The sequence below is a fragment of the Cnephaeus nilssonii genome (assembly GCF_951640355.1).
Source record: "Cnephaeus nilssonii genome assembly, chromosome: 12".
Classification (NCBI taxonomy): Eukaryota; Metazoa; Chordata; class Mammalia; order Chiroptera; family Vespertilionidae; genus Cnephaeus; species Cnephaeus nilssonii.
In genome coordinates, this window is record NC_137083.1 from 10844683 (window position 1) to 10856805 (window position 12123).

Here is a 12123-nt window from a genome sequence, read left to right on the forward strand (position 1 = left end):
ATTCTCCATCTTCTTAAGTCTTCTGTTCCAACCAGTTGCTCCTGATTTCACCATTGGCTCCCACTTGTTTTTCTTTCACTCTGTACCCAGACCCCTTAAATTATTGCCTTAGTGAGATTGTTTTGACTGGCCTCAGCTTTCTTTCTGGAAGTTACCTTTAGGATCTTCCTTGTTCTAAGCTCAGGATCCAGGGGAAATCTTAAGCAAATCCCCACCCCTGTTCTAACCCCAACCTGGGTGTGTCACTTGGACCCCCCAATGATCCAGGAGGGGGGTGGGCCAGTAACAGTTATGTCACTGAAATGCTCTTAAAACTTGTTATAAAAAGCTCAAACAGAGCTATATATGTCAATTGAGCAAATGGAAACATGTAGGGACTGCATTTATTTCCCATGGCTGAGCTGCCCTGGCCTTGCTGTAATTGGCACCTAGCACAATCACACAGCGGGCATGCAATATTGGTTGATTTAATCACAGCATTTAATGGCCATGAAGCCACATTTTTCAGAACTCACTCATGTATTTTGATAACTAAGAGTTATGCTTTAAGTTTATGCATCTTCCTTTGGAGTGCAAACCTTACAAAATGCTATGCTGTCAAGCCATCTGACAGTACAGTGTAGCTTCATTATGTGAGGGAGTGATTAAGCTGCATTCAGGTAATTTACAGCTAAAGGCCAGGGACAGTCTTCAAGGGCAGCTGCTCAGGGCTCACATGATGTCATTAGAACCTATCTTCCTCCTTCTTTCACCTCCAGTGGCTATATGGCTACCTTCTGCTGTGTTAAATTTATGGCTGTACATGATGGTTTCAAGCAACTACAAGAACATAATCAAATTTCAAATATGGTGGGAAAGAGTCCACTCCCCCCGCCCCCCCCCCCCCAGCACAAACAGAAATGCAAGACCTGAACCTCCTTGGCCCTGATTGGCCTTATTTCGGTTATGTGCCTATCTAGGAACCAATCAGTGGCTGGGGGGATGGGGTGCTTTGATTGACTTAGTCTTGGTCTTAAACTCTACCCCCAAGTCCAGTGATAGAATCAGCTTCGTCATGGATTGAGAATGGGGCTGGAGTGGATCCCCAAATGGAAATTTAGGAATTGTTATCCTGGGAAGCAAAAACATGTCTACCACATGCAGAAAGCAAGCTACCTCTACCAAGATGATACCGTGTCCCCAGAAATTTAGAGAGGAGATATAAAGTAAAAAAACTAGGAATGACTTAGCTAAAAATCCAAATATTCTGGAGCATCAGGAACTTGAACTCCTTTCTCCTAAAACCATAGAGGCCAAATATACCTCTGACCCAGTACCAAGCCTAGGAGTAGTCACAATCTTGAAAGATTGCAGCATTCTAAACAATAAAAAGGAATTAAAAGGACAGGTGTGTTCTATGCCGACATGGACAAGACTTTGGCTCTTTTTCTGTTGAGGCAGTTGAGACATTTGCAAGCTATCACAGCTGCCAGCTTTCTGAATCTGATCATCTTTAACAGTTGTCTTTTTATTGGGGAATTAAGGTTTTCTCCTTTGAGATTTCAACATATTTTCTAGAAATTGATCTTCTTAGAAAACTACCTATAAAATGAGTGTGAAGCTCAAAATGTATTTTAATGTTATTAATGCTATCTTGGGTTCAATACAGGAACCTAGTCTGGTTAGCTTGAGCCATTTTCTATGTACAGTTTGATATGCAGGGATAACTTAGTTCCAAAAGAAACTTGTGGTTAGAATTTTGATGCTAAAAATTCGATTAGGATTGTTTTCAGAGAGGTTATAAATCAAAGTTTAGACATGTGCTTTAGCAGTATCTCTTTAAGTAAAATATCTTGTATAGTTTCTACAAAGTTGCCAGTGAATCTTGTTCCCTAACCTATTATTCAGAAGGTCCCATGGGTCTTTGATCTCTGGCAGCATTTCCATTGCTATTGATCTAGGTGAAACAAGGCAGGGGTGGAAAGAGCAGCTGGATATAGCTATTGATTTATTCATTTGACAAATATTTATGGAGTTTCTGTTACATGCCAGGCACTGTGCTAAGTATTGTGAGTAAATTATAGAAGAAATGACAAAGACCCTGGTTACAAGGAGCTTATAGTTTACTGGAGATAAGACCTTAACACAATGTGGAACATGAAATAATCATAAAGGAATATGGGAATTTTGAAGAGGAAAATATTTGTTACTTCCAGATTCTATCATCTGAGATGGCTGCATGGAAAGATGGCAGTTGAAGTGAGCTGGGGAGTATATTTTGGACTTATAGACATGGGCAGGAAAGAAAATAAAGGCCCTGCAGACCATTACAAACCATTGTATCTTTTACAGAAGAGCCAAAGGGAGACAGCTGTCAGGGTCTTTTGTGTGTAGGGCAAGCAAGTGGTATTGCTGTTTGTCATCTCATTTCTTATATATTACTTATGTGTTATGTACAAATTATCTTACCTAATAATAGACAAACATGTAAATTGACCGTACCTCCGCTACACCACCAGCCAATCAGGAGTGATATGCAAATTAACCCAACAAAGATGGTGGTTAATTTGCATACGCAGGCCCCGAGTGATGGGGGCCGGACGCTTGCGTTGTTGCCATGGCGACGTCGCAGGTGTTCTGCCCCACCCCCAGTCTCTCAGGGCCTCTGGGCAGCATGGGAAGGTGGGGCCGGAGCGGAAAGAGGAGGTTCCTGGAGCGGAAAGAGGCGGCTCCGGGGCCTGAGCAGAAAGGGGCTGTGCCGGAATGGAAAGGCGGTACCGGCAGCCAGGGAAAGGAAAGCCCATTCCAGCACGAATCTTTGTGCATCGGGCTTCTAGTCTGTATAATAAAAGCCTAAGTGACCATTAAGGCAGAATGACCAGAATGACCGGTCGCTATGAGGCACACTGACCACCAGGGGGCAGCTCCTGTGTTGAGTGTCTGCCCCCTGGTGGTCAGTGCGTTCTCACAGGGGAGAGCACCGCTCAGCCAGAAGCTGGGCTCATGGCTGGCGAGTGCAGCGGCAGTGGCAGGAGCCTCTCCCGCCTCCGTGGCAGTGCTAAGGAGCAGCGAGCTGAGCGGTAAGGAGCAGCGAGCAGGCGGGTGGTAAGGAGTGAGGGCTCCTGGACTGCAAGAGGGCACAGGCTGGGATGAGGGGCTCACCCGCCCCCTCCAGTGCACGAATTTTGTGCACTGGGCCTCTAGTAATTAATAAATGATAATATAAGAATAAACTCTGTGTTTCACTTACAACTGTAAACCTGCTTTTGCCCCACCCTGTATGTCTGGGTGCCATCCCAAAAATGTCTGATTTTAATTGAACTGAGCTGAGGTTGGGCCTCCATGTGTTTAAGAGGCCACACAGATGATTCTAATGCCATCAAGGTGTGAAATACTGCTGAGGACAAAGGCTTGGTCCCAGTGGCCAGATATTCCTTTTCAAGCAGGTTCACTCAAGAAACCACAAGTACAGCACCCTGGAAAATTTCCTTGAAGATCAAGGCTGGGATCAAATAGCTTATATAATGCCCAGAAGTTCATGCTCATAAAGAGTATGTTAAAGGGAAAATCACAAAGCCCAGACCAGGTAGCTTGATGAGTCTTGTGTAAATTAAAAAAAATTAAATTAAATTAAAAGAACAACATTACGCCCTAACCGGTTTGGCTCAGTGGCTAGAGCATCGGCCTGCGGACTGAAGGGTCCCAGGTTCGATTCTGGTCAAGGGCATGTACCTTGGTTGTGGGCACATCCCCAGTAGGAGGTGTGCAGGAGGCAGCTGATTGATGTTTCTCTCTCATCGATGTTTCTAACTCTCTATCCCTCTCCCTTCCTCTCTGTAAAAAAATCAATAAAATACATTTTTTAAAAAGAGCAGCATTACAAGAGAAAAATGATACAAGAAGAAAATCAGAGGTAACATATGTATTTTAGAAGGGAAATAAAAATGAAGCTATCAATTTGACAGCGATATTATTGAGTCCTGATGTTCAGCCACTATTTGATGTTCTAAACAGTGTGAGACATCTGCCCTACAGCAAGGGAGGAACAAAGGGAGCTAGAGAAATGCTGGCTTTTTGAAATGGAACCTTGGCAGATGCCGTCTTCTGCGATTCAGTGATTCATCCCATGACTTGTAGGACTGTTCTTGGTACATTCCCACAAAATAAATAACAGGGTTTATCGGTCTTTACTTTTTTCCTTATGTATTCTTTGAGAAAGCCAAGACAGTGACAAATCACATTTGGGTTCGTGTCACGATCCAAAGTTAAAATTGGAATACTACTAATACCATCTACAAAAATATTAAGTAAATACTAATACATTTTAGTGGCTTAAAAAAATTAGAGACAACACTTCAAGACTTATTTTTTTTCCCCTTAGAGTTTGTGAATAATAGAGTTGAACAGGCTATGCATAATCTATTGAGTTGATTAATATGTAATTTTTTTTCTAGATGACCTCTAGGACCATGATCTCTAAACTTTTGGCTTTCATGTATTTGTAAAATTTTAAAATAAAGAGAAATTATCTGTGGTTGCAAAGTGGCCCAAGTAAGGCCATGAAAGAAGATAAATACTAACAGAATTATCAGTTCATTAAAAAAATGTCAACTCCAAAACAGTAAAAAATGACTCCTTTAATATTCCTTCTAATCTTAAAGCTCTATTTTAAGTGCTGGTTGTACAAGATGATAGTTGGTGATAGCTGCCTCTCCACATTCCTCTGTAATAACCACCATCGTTAGCGGAGTACTAAAAACATAGGTGGTTCCCAGGAAATATTTTAAGAACAATATTCTGGTTGTTCTAGACTCACATGATATCTGACACAGCAGTAGCTGCTCAATAAAGAGTTACTGAATGAGTCCTAACCGGTTTCTCTCAGTGGATAGAGCGTCGGCCTGCGGACTGAAGGGTCCCAGGTTCGATTCTGGTCAAGGGCATGTACCTCAGTTTCAGGCACATCCCCAGTAGTGGGTGTGCAGGAGGCAGCTGGTCGATGTCTCTCTCTCATCGATGTTTCTAGCTCTCTATCCCTCTCCCTTCCTCTCTGTAAAAAATCAATAAAATATATTTTAAAAAAAAAGAGTTACTGAATCAGTCAGTGAATAAATGACTGACACTATACTAACATTCTTTGTTAGTATACCCAGAGCAGGGGTCCTCAAACTTTTTAAACAGGGGGCCAGTTCACTGTCCCTCAGACCGTTGGAGGGCCGGACTATAGTTTTAAAAAAACTATGAATAAATTCCTATGCACACTGCACATATCTTATTTTGAAGTAAAAAAACAAAACGGCAAAAACACCCGCATGTGGCCCGCGGGCCGTAGTTTGAGGACGCCTGGTCCAGAGAGTTCAGACTCTGGTTTCCAGCAATTCAGCAGATAGATACGATCACCAAGCCTGATGCATGGATTCTTCTCTATGTGTCATTGTGCTGCTGTAAATAGCCATAGTCAATGAAAATATAAATTTGGTTACAAATGGTTGTGTTTCTGCTATTGATTTAGTTCATCTTGTGTAAGTAATTTTTAATAGGTATTTAACATTTTCCAATTTACTCTTTATTCTTACCTTGAATGTGAGCTGAATAACTTTGCAAGCAGTTTATTATCTTTCATCCTATTTCCTAAGTACAATAATCTTTCCTTTAACTGCCCAACACTTAGACATTGAAAAGTTGAGAAAGGTCAGGTAACTTTTTAGGGAGATGATATATGTGTTTAAATGTTTCTCAATTCTGCTTTGATCTGCAGGCTGCATGCTTCTATTGACTACTAAATTGGATACAAGTGAGTTAGCTCATTACTCTTTCATTGAAAGTTACAGCAATTAGGATTGAGAAACCACAAATGGATTTAGGTCTCATCCCAATTAAAAAAAAAAAAAGCTGTAAAAGTAGTATTGGCTCACTGAAAATATTGAAATTATACAGAAGTAGTTAAAGGATAAAAAGTCCCCTCCTGACCACCCTCTTTCCCTACCTCTAAAGGAAAACTCCTGTTAACAATTTGGTATTTGTCCTGATACACACCCACACAAATACCAAATTTCATAAAATTATTTCTTTTAAAATTGTGGTAAAAATGCATAACATAAAATTTACCATTTTAACTATTTTTAAGTGTACAGTTCAGTAGTAATACTTATATTCACATTGTTGTACAACAGAGCACCAGAACTTTTCATTTTGCAAAACTAAAATTCTATGTACATGGAACAAGTACTCCCAATTCTCCCTTCCCTCAGCCCCATAGTAGCTATCATTTCACTTTCTGTTTCTATGAATTTGCCTATACATTTTAAAAAACACAAACAAAATAGCATCAATGTACATTGACTGTTATGTAATTTGCTTTAAAAAATTTTGACCATGTATTAAGAACTTTCTTCCATGCCCCTATTTTTTTAAAAAAGAAATGTATTTGCTTTTATTTCCCAACCTATTAATTTTTTAATATATATTTTTATTGATTTCAGAGATGAAGGAAGAGGGAGAGTGAGAAACAACAGTGATGAGAGAGAATCATTGATTGGCTGCCTCCTGCATTGCCCCCACTGGGGATTGAGGCCACAACCCGGGCATGTGTCCTTGACTGGAATCAAACCCAGGACCCTTCAGTCCGCAGGCTGATGCTCTATCCACTAAGCCAAACCAGCTAGGGATGGAAGGGAATTTCTTGAGGCCATTTTGTTGATGGTTTCCTTTGCTGGGCAAAAATCTTTCAGTTTGCTTCATCCCATTTGTTTATTTTTCCTTTTGTTTCCTTTGCCTGAACCGATATATCATAACAAATATTGCTATGAGAAATGTTCAAGATTTTACTGCCTATGGTTTCTTCTAGAATTTTTATGGTTTTGAGTCTAACATTTAAGTCTTTAATACATTTTGAGTTTATGCTTGTGTATGGTGTAAGAAGGTGGTCTGATTTCATTTTTTTTGCAAGTATCTGTCCATTTTTCTTAACACCTTTTGTTGAATAGGCTATCTTTACCCCATGGTATGTTGCTACCTCCTTTGTCAGATATTAATTGACCATAAAGGCATGGGTTTATCTGGACTCTCTTTTCTGTTCAATTGATCTATATGTCTGGTTATGTGCCAGTATCATGCTGTTTTAATTACTATGGTCTTGTAGTATAGTTTGATATCAGGCAGCACAATTCCTCCTACTTTGTTCTTCTTTCTCAAGATTTCTGTGGCGCCAAAACCGGTTTGGCTCAGTGGATAGAGCGTCGGCCTGCGGACTGAAAGGTCCCAGGTTCGATTCCGGTCAAGGGCACATGCCTTGGTTGCGGGCACATCCCCAGTGGGGGGCGTGCAGGAGGCAGCTGATCGATGTTTCTAGCTCTCTATCTCTCTCCCTTCCTCTCTGTAAAAAATCAATAAAATATATTAAAAAAAAAAAAGATTTCTGTGGCTATTTGGGTTCTTTTGTGGTTTCATATAAATTTTTGGAATATTTGTTCTGGTTCTGTGAAATACACCATTGATATCTTGATAGGAATTGCATTGAATCTATAGATAGCTTTGGGTAGTATGGACATTTTAGTGATGTTAATTCTTCCTATTTATGAACACAGTAAATGCTTCCACTTATTTGTATCTTCTTCAATTCCTTTCTTCAGTGTCTTATAATTTTCTGAGTACAGGCCTTTTACATTCTTGGTTAAATTTATTCCTAGGGTTTGTTTTTAATGCAGTTGTAAACAGAATTGTTTTCTTAGTTTCCCTTTCTGATAGTTCATTATTGGTGTATAAAAAATGCAACTGATTTCTGGATATTTATTTTATATCCTGCTACTTTACTGAATTCATTTATCAGTTCTAGTAGCTTTTTGGTGGGATCTTTAGGGTTATCTGAATACGGTATCATGTCATGTGTTGTATCCTATCTTTTTCACTTAGCATTTTGACTTTTCATTTAAAATATTTGTAGTCATCATTTTTAATAGCTGTAAAATATTCCATTTTTTTCTGTTATCATAATTTGCTTTAAACATTCCTTTTGTTGGGCTTTTAGATTGCTTCCAGCATTTTGCTATTATTAATAACTCTGGCACAGCATTGGGAGTAAATAGTCAACATTTTCCATTACTTCTTAGATGGACTGTCAGATGTAGTAATCCTAAGTCACAAAGGGTGAGATTATTTACATGGTTCTTGATATATAACCAAGTTGCTTTCTATAATAGACCAATTTATTTTCCAAAATTAAGTGAATATAATATCCATTTCATTGCATTCTGGTCAGCATGAGGGATGAAAACAAATTTAAATATTTTTTAATTTGATTGAAATTTTTTTTATTATTGTCAGTATTACAGATGTCCCCCACCTATGTTCTTTGCCCCCCTCCACCCAGCCCCTGTCCTTCCCCAGGCCTTCACCACACTATTGTCTATTTTCAGGGGCTATTTGGTATTTTGATGTGGTATTTCATCATTTTAAAATATTTTAAAATTTAGAGATTGTCTTCTTCTTCCCCCATTTGATGTTTTTATATTGACAAATATACTTTATGTTTATCAAATTCCTAACATCAAATCTAGCCAATATGGGAAGAAAGCTAATAAATTTAGGATCTAAGTTCCTTGAGTGTAAATAGTTTGTCTAAACTTGAAATATGTAGCTAATAGTGCTATTAATGTTTGTGGCTGGAAAAGAGTCTTAATGTATCTGATTGAGAGGTATTATATTAATTTAATACCTCTCTATTAGTCTTTACAGAAAATAAATTGGAATATAGAAATTTAAAAATATAAAAGCCATCTGAAATGGCATAACCAGAAAAATTTTGCATAAATTCCTATAGTAAAGAAGCTAGCAAAAACAAGTTTTATTGTGAAGTAAAGAACAAGGACTTTTATTTAAATGGGTGAAAACATTTCCATTCAATTTTAATGTCTTTAAATGACGCATTTCCTACTGTTAATAGCAGTAATCCCCATGGAGAGTAACGTTCTTGTTAAAGTCATAATAGATCTCTGTTCACTCATTTAACAGCTTGAATGTACACTTTTTAGATAGTAGAATGGTAATTAATCTTTGCTGCAATATTTCTGCAATAACTTGTGAAAAAGCAGGATCTTTGAGGGAGTATCATTACAATTGGTGAGTCTGTGGAATTACCACTATACATCTTAAATTTAAGTTTACATTTTAAAATTAGAGATACCATTTACATATTAAGAGTCATTTTTACCAATTAACCATTCCTCTTTTTACAATTGTAAATCCTAACTTTGGGCCATGGAAACAATTATATGTCATTACATGTCATTCTGTATTTCTCATTGAAAATTTATGTCAAAATGTTCTGATATTTAACAAAGTATTTTAATATACTTATAGTCTAATTTGCATTCCATAGCCAATAGTCATATTTATAATGTAAGAGCACATTTTTATCAAATTAAAATTGTAGGTATTATATTAGAAAAGAAGGCTGGCTGAACTGGGTCTTTATAATATATTAGTTTATATTCATTTCTCATTTATCACTAAAGGCTATTAATATACTTTGTAAGTACTTTCATAATTCAACAATTATTATTCATTTTGAGAGAAACTGAGGTGATAGATGTTAAGTGGCTTGCCAGGGTCATAGCACTAAGAGGAAGATATTAAGATTGCTGAATCAGTCCTTAACCATTAGACAAAACTGTTAGTATATAATGATATATAACAGTTGTTAACCTTTTGGGTCCTCTGGAAAATACACATGTGCATCTGAAAGGGGGCATGTTCTAAATCAATACACAGCTAAACCAAGATTTGATTAAGAAAGAAATCATTAAAAAGGAATAATTGGTAACTACAGTATTTGTCATTGAATTATCTCAGCATACTGGCAAATATTATTTCATGTTATCATTCCTTATATTGCACATTCATTTTCCTTATCAAAATGCAAAAGTGAATATTTTTGAAAAAATAAAAGAATCCCATAATAACATTACTCTGACTTAACTATTCACCCCGTGTGTAAAATGCATTGCTGTTTGTAGGTTGTTTTTCAGGCTTTACTCACATCCATAATGTTTTTTACATAGTTGCAATCATCATATACATACAATTTTTACTTGGATTTTTATCATTTTATTTTACACTGAGATTTAAATAATTCCCTAAAGACCCATCTGAATTGAAAATTCTTAAACTCATAAAGTCCAGGCATTCTCATAATCTGTTATATACTGAAATTATTTTACAACACAGACCATTTTTTTAAACGTTCTTAACTTCATACTGAGAACCGTGGAATCATGTAACCAATTCTTTAGGTATAGTTGTGAAAGAACAAAAATACAGAAATTCTCAAAGGGTTTCAGAATAGTCAGGAACAAACAGGCCCCCTGAGGCAGAAATGGCAGGGTGGGAAGGATAAGACTGTAATTCATCTGAGGTTTTCGAAATGATCATTACCACGAGGTTGGGTGGGTCTAGAAAGGACATGCAAGCTGTTGGGCTCTCCATTATAGATGAGGTGAAAGATATGCCAATAAAATTATATATATCGTGACAATTTCATGTGGGGATAATGGTGTTCCTCAACAGGTATGCAAAAGACAGGGACAGAGAATCCAGGAGCTTGTGGTGTTTGAAAATTGGCAAGGCCAGATTGATACTTCAAAACCCTTGCCTTGGGATTTACGATCTGCTGCAGGATTCTCTTCCCCGAGAGGGGCCTGACAAGAGCCTTGCAGGCTCATAACCCCCAGGGACTGCAGTGCCAACTGAAATTCAGGGAATGAGATTATCAAGGATACACGTACCATAAATGGAGATTTGATCTGTGGAATAAGACTAGAATACACTCGACGAAACTGGACTAGTTGGGCCAGTCCGAAGGGATAAGTTGAGCTTGGTTCCATAGTATTGAGTTAAAACTCATTAAATCATTATTGTCTAAGGTCAGGATTGATTGCAGAGACAGGGGTCAGAGTTGACCCCAAGGGTGAGAGTGTAGGGGAAGGAGATGAGAAAGTGGAATCAAACAGCTTGAATCATCTGGAAGGGTGAGAGAGGAGGGAGAACCTGGCTGGAGTGGATTGAATGGATGCAACTAAAATACACTAGATGTTTTTAATATTTTTTACAACTTAGAATGGAAAGTCAGAAAATTATTTTTTAGTCTTAGGGATACTTGGAGCAAAAATTGCTTGAGGTTTTTCACCAAAGCTGCACAAGTATTTGAGCAAAATAATATAAATGTTACACTAGCTATGTGAAAGCTTCAGTTGCCATTTTTAGTGGCTTGTCTTAATGATCAATCCAATTTTTTAATCTTTACTAAATAATCTTTTCATTCTAGATAAGTACTTGAAGTCCCTTTTATTTAGTGATTATTAAAATGATGTACATGATTTGACACATGGCCTCTATTCGTTTTTTAAATTGAGATATGACTGACATATAACATTATATTTGTTTCAGGTATACAACATAATTCAATATTTGTATATATTGATCACCATAATAAGTCTAGTTAGCATTCATCTCACACATAGTTACACCTTTTGGTGTACAGGATGACACTCAAACCAACTGAGCAACCTGGCCAGGGCTCTTTAATCCATTTTGAGTTAATTTAAAAAAATATTTTTATTGATTTCAGAGGGAGAGGGAGAGGGAGAGAGAGATACAGACATCAATGATGAGAGAGAATCATTGATTGGCTGCAACCTGCACACCACCAACTGGAGGTCAAGCCTGCAACCCAGGCATGTGCCCTTGACTGGACTCAAACCCAGGACCCTTTAGTCTGCAGGCTGATGCTCTGTCCACTGAGCCAAACTGGCTAGGGCTTGAGTTAATTTTTGTGTATGGTATTGGCCTCCATTCTTATTTGGTTGACCTAAATCTTAACTGTTTAGATCAGAGGAATTTCTTAAGAATTTCTGGTCCAAACTGGGACACTTGTGAGAGCGAAAGGGGTGCTATTAATAATTAAGCTGGGACAGTAGATATTAGTCAGGGCTGTCACAAGCAAACCAAGATATATGGTCATCCTAGTGTTAGGACATAATTCTCGTTGGTTCCCTAACATTTCTGCCTGGCTTGTAAGCATAGCCATTGCCAACCTTTTGCTCAGTACTGTTTTTTCAAGACTGTTGGTACAGCAAACAGCCGTGGAAG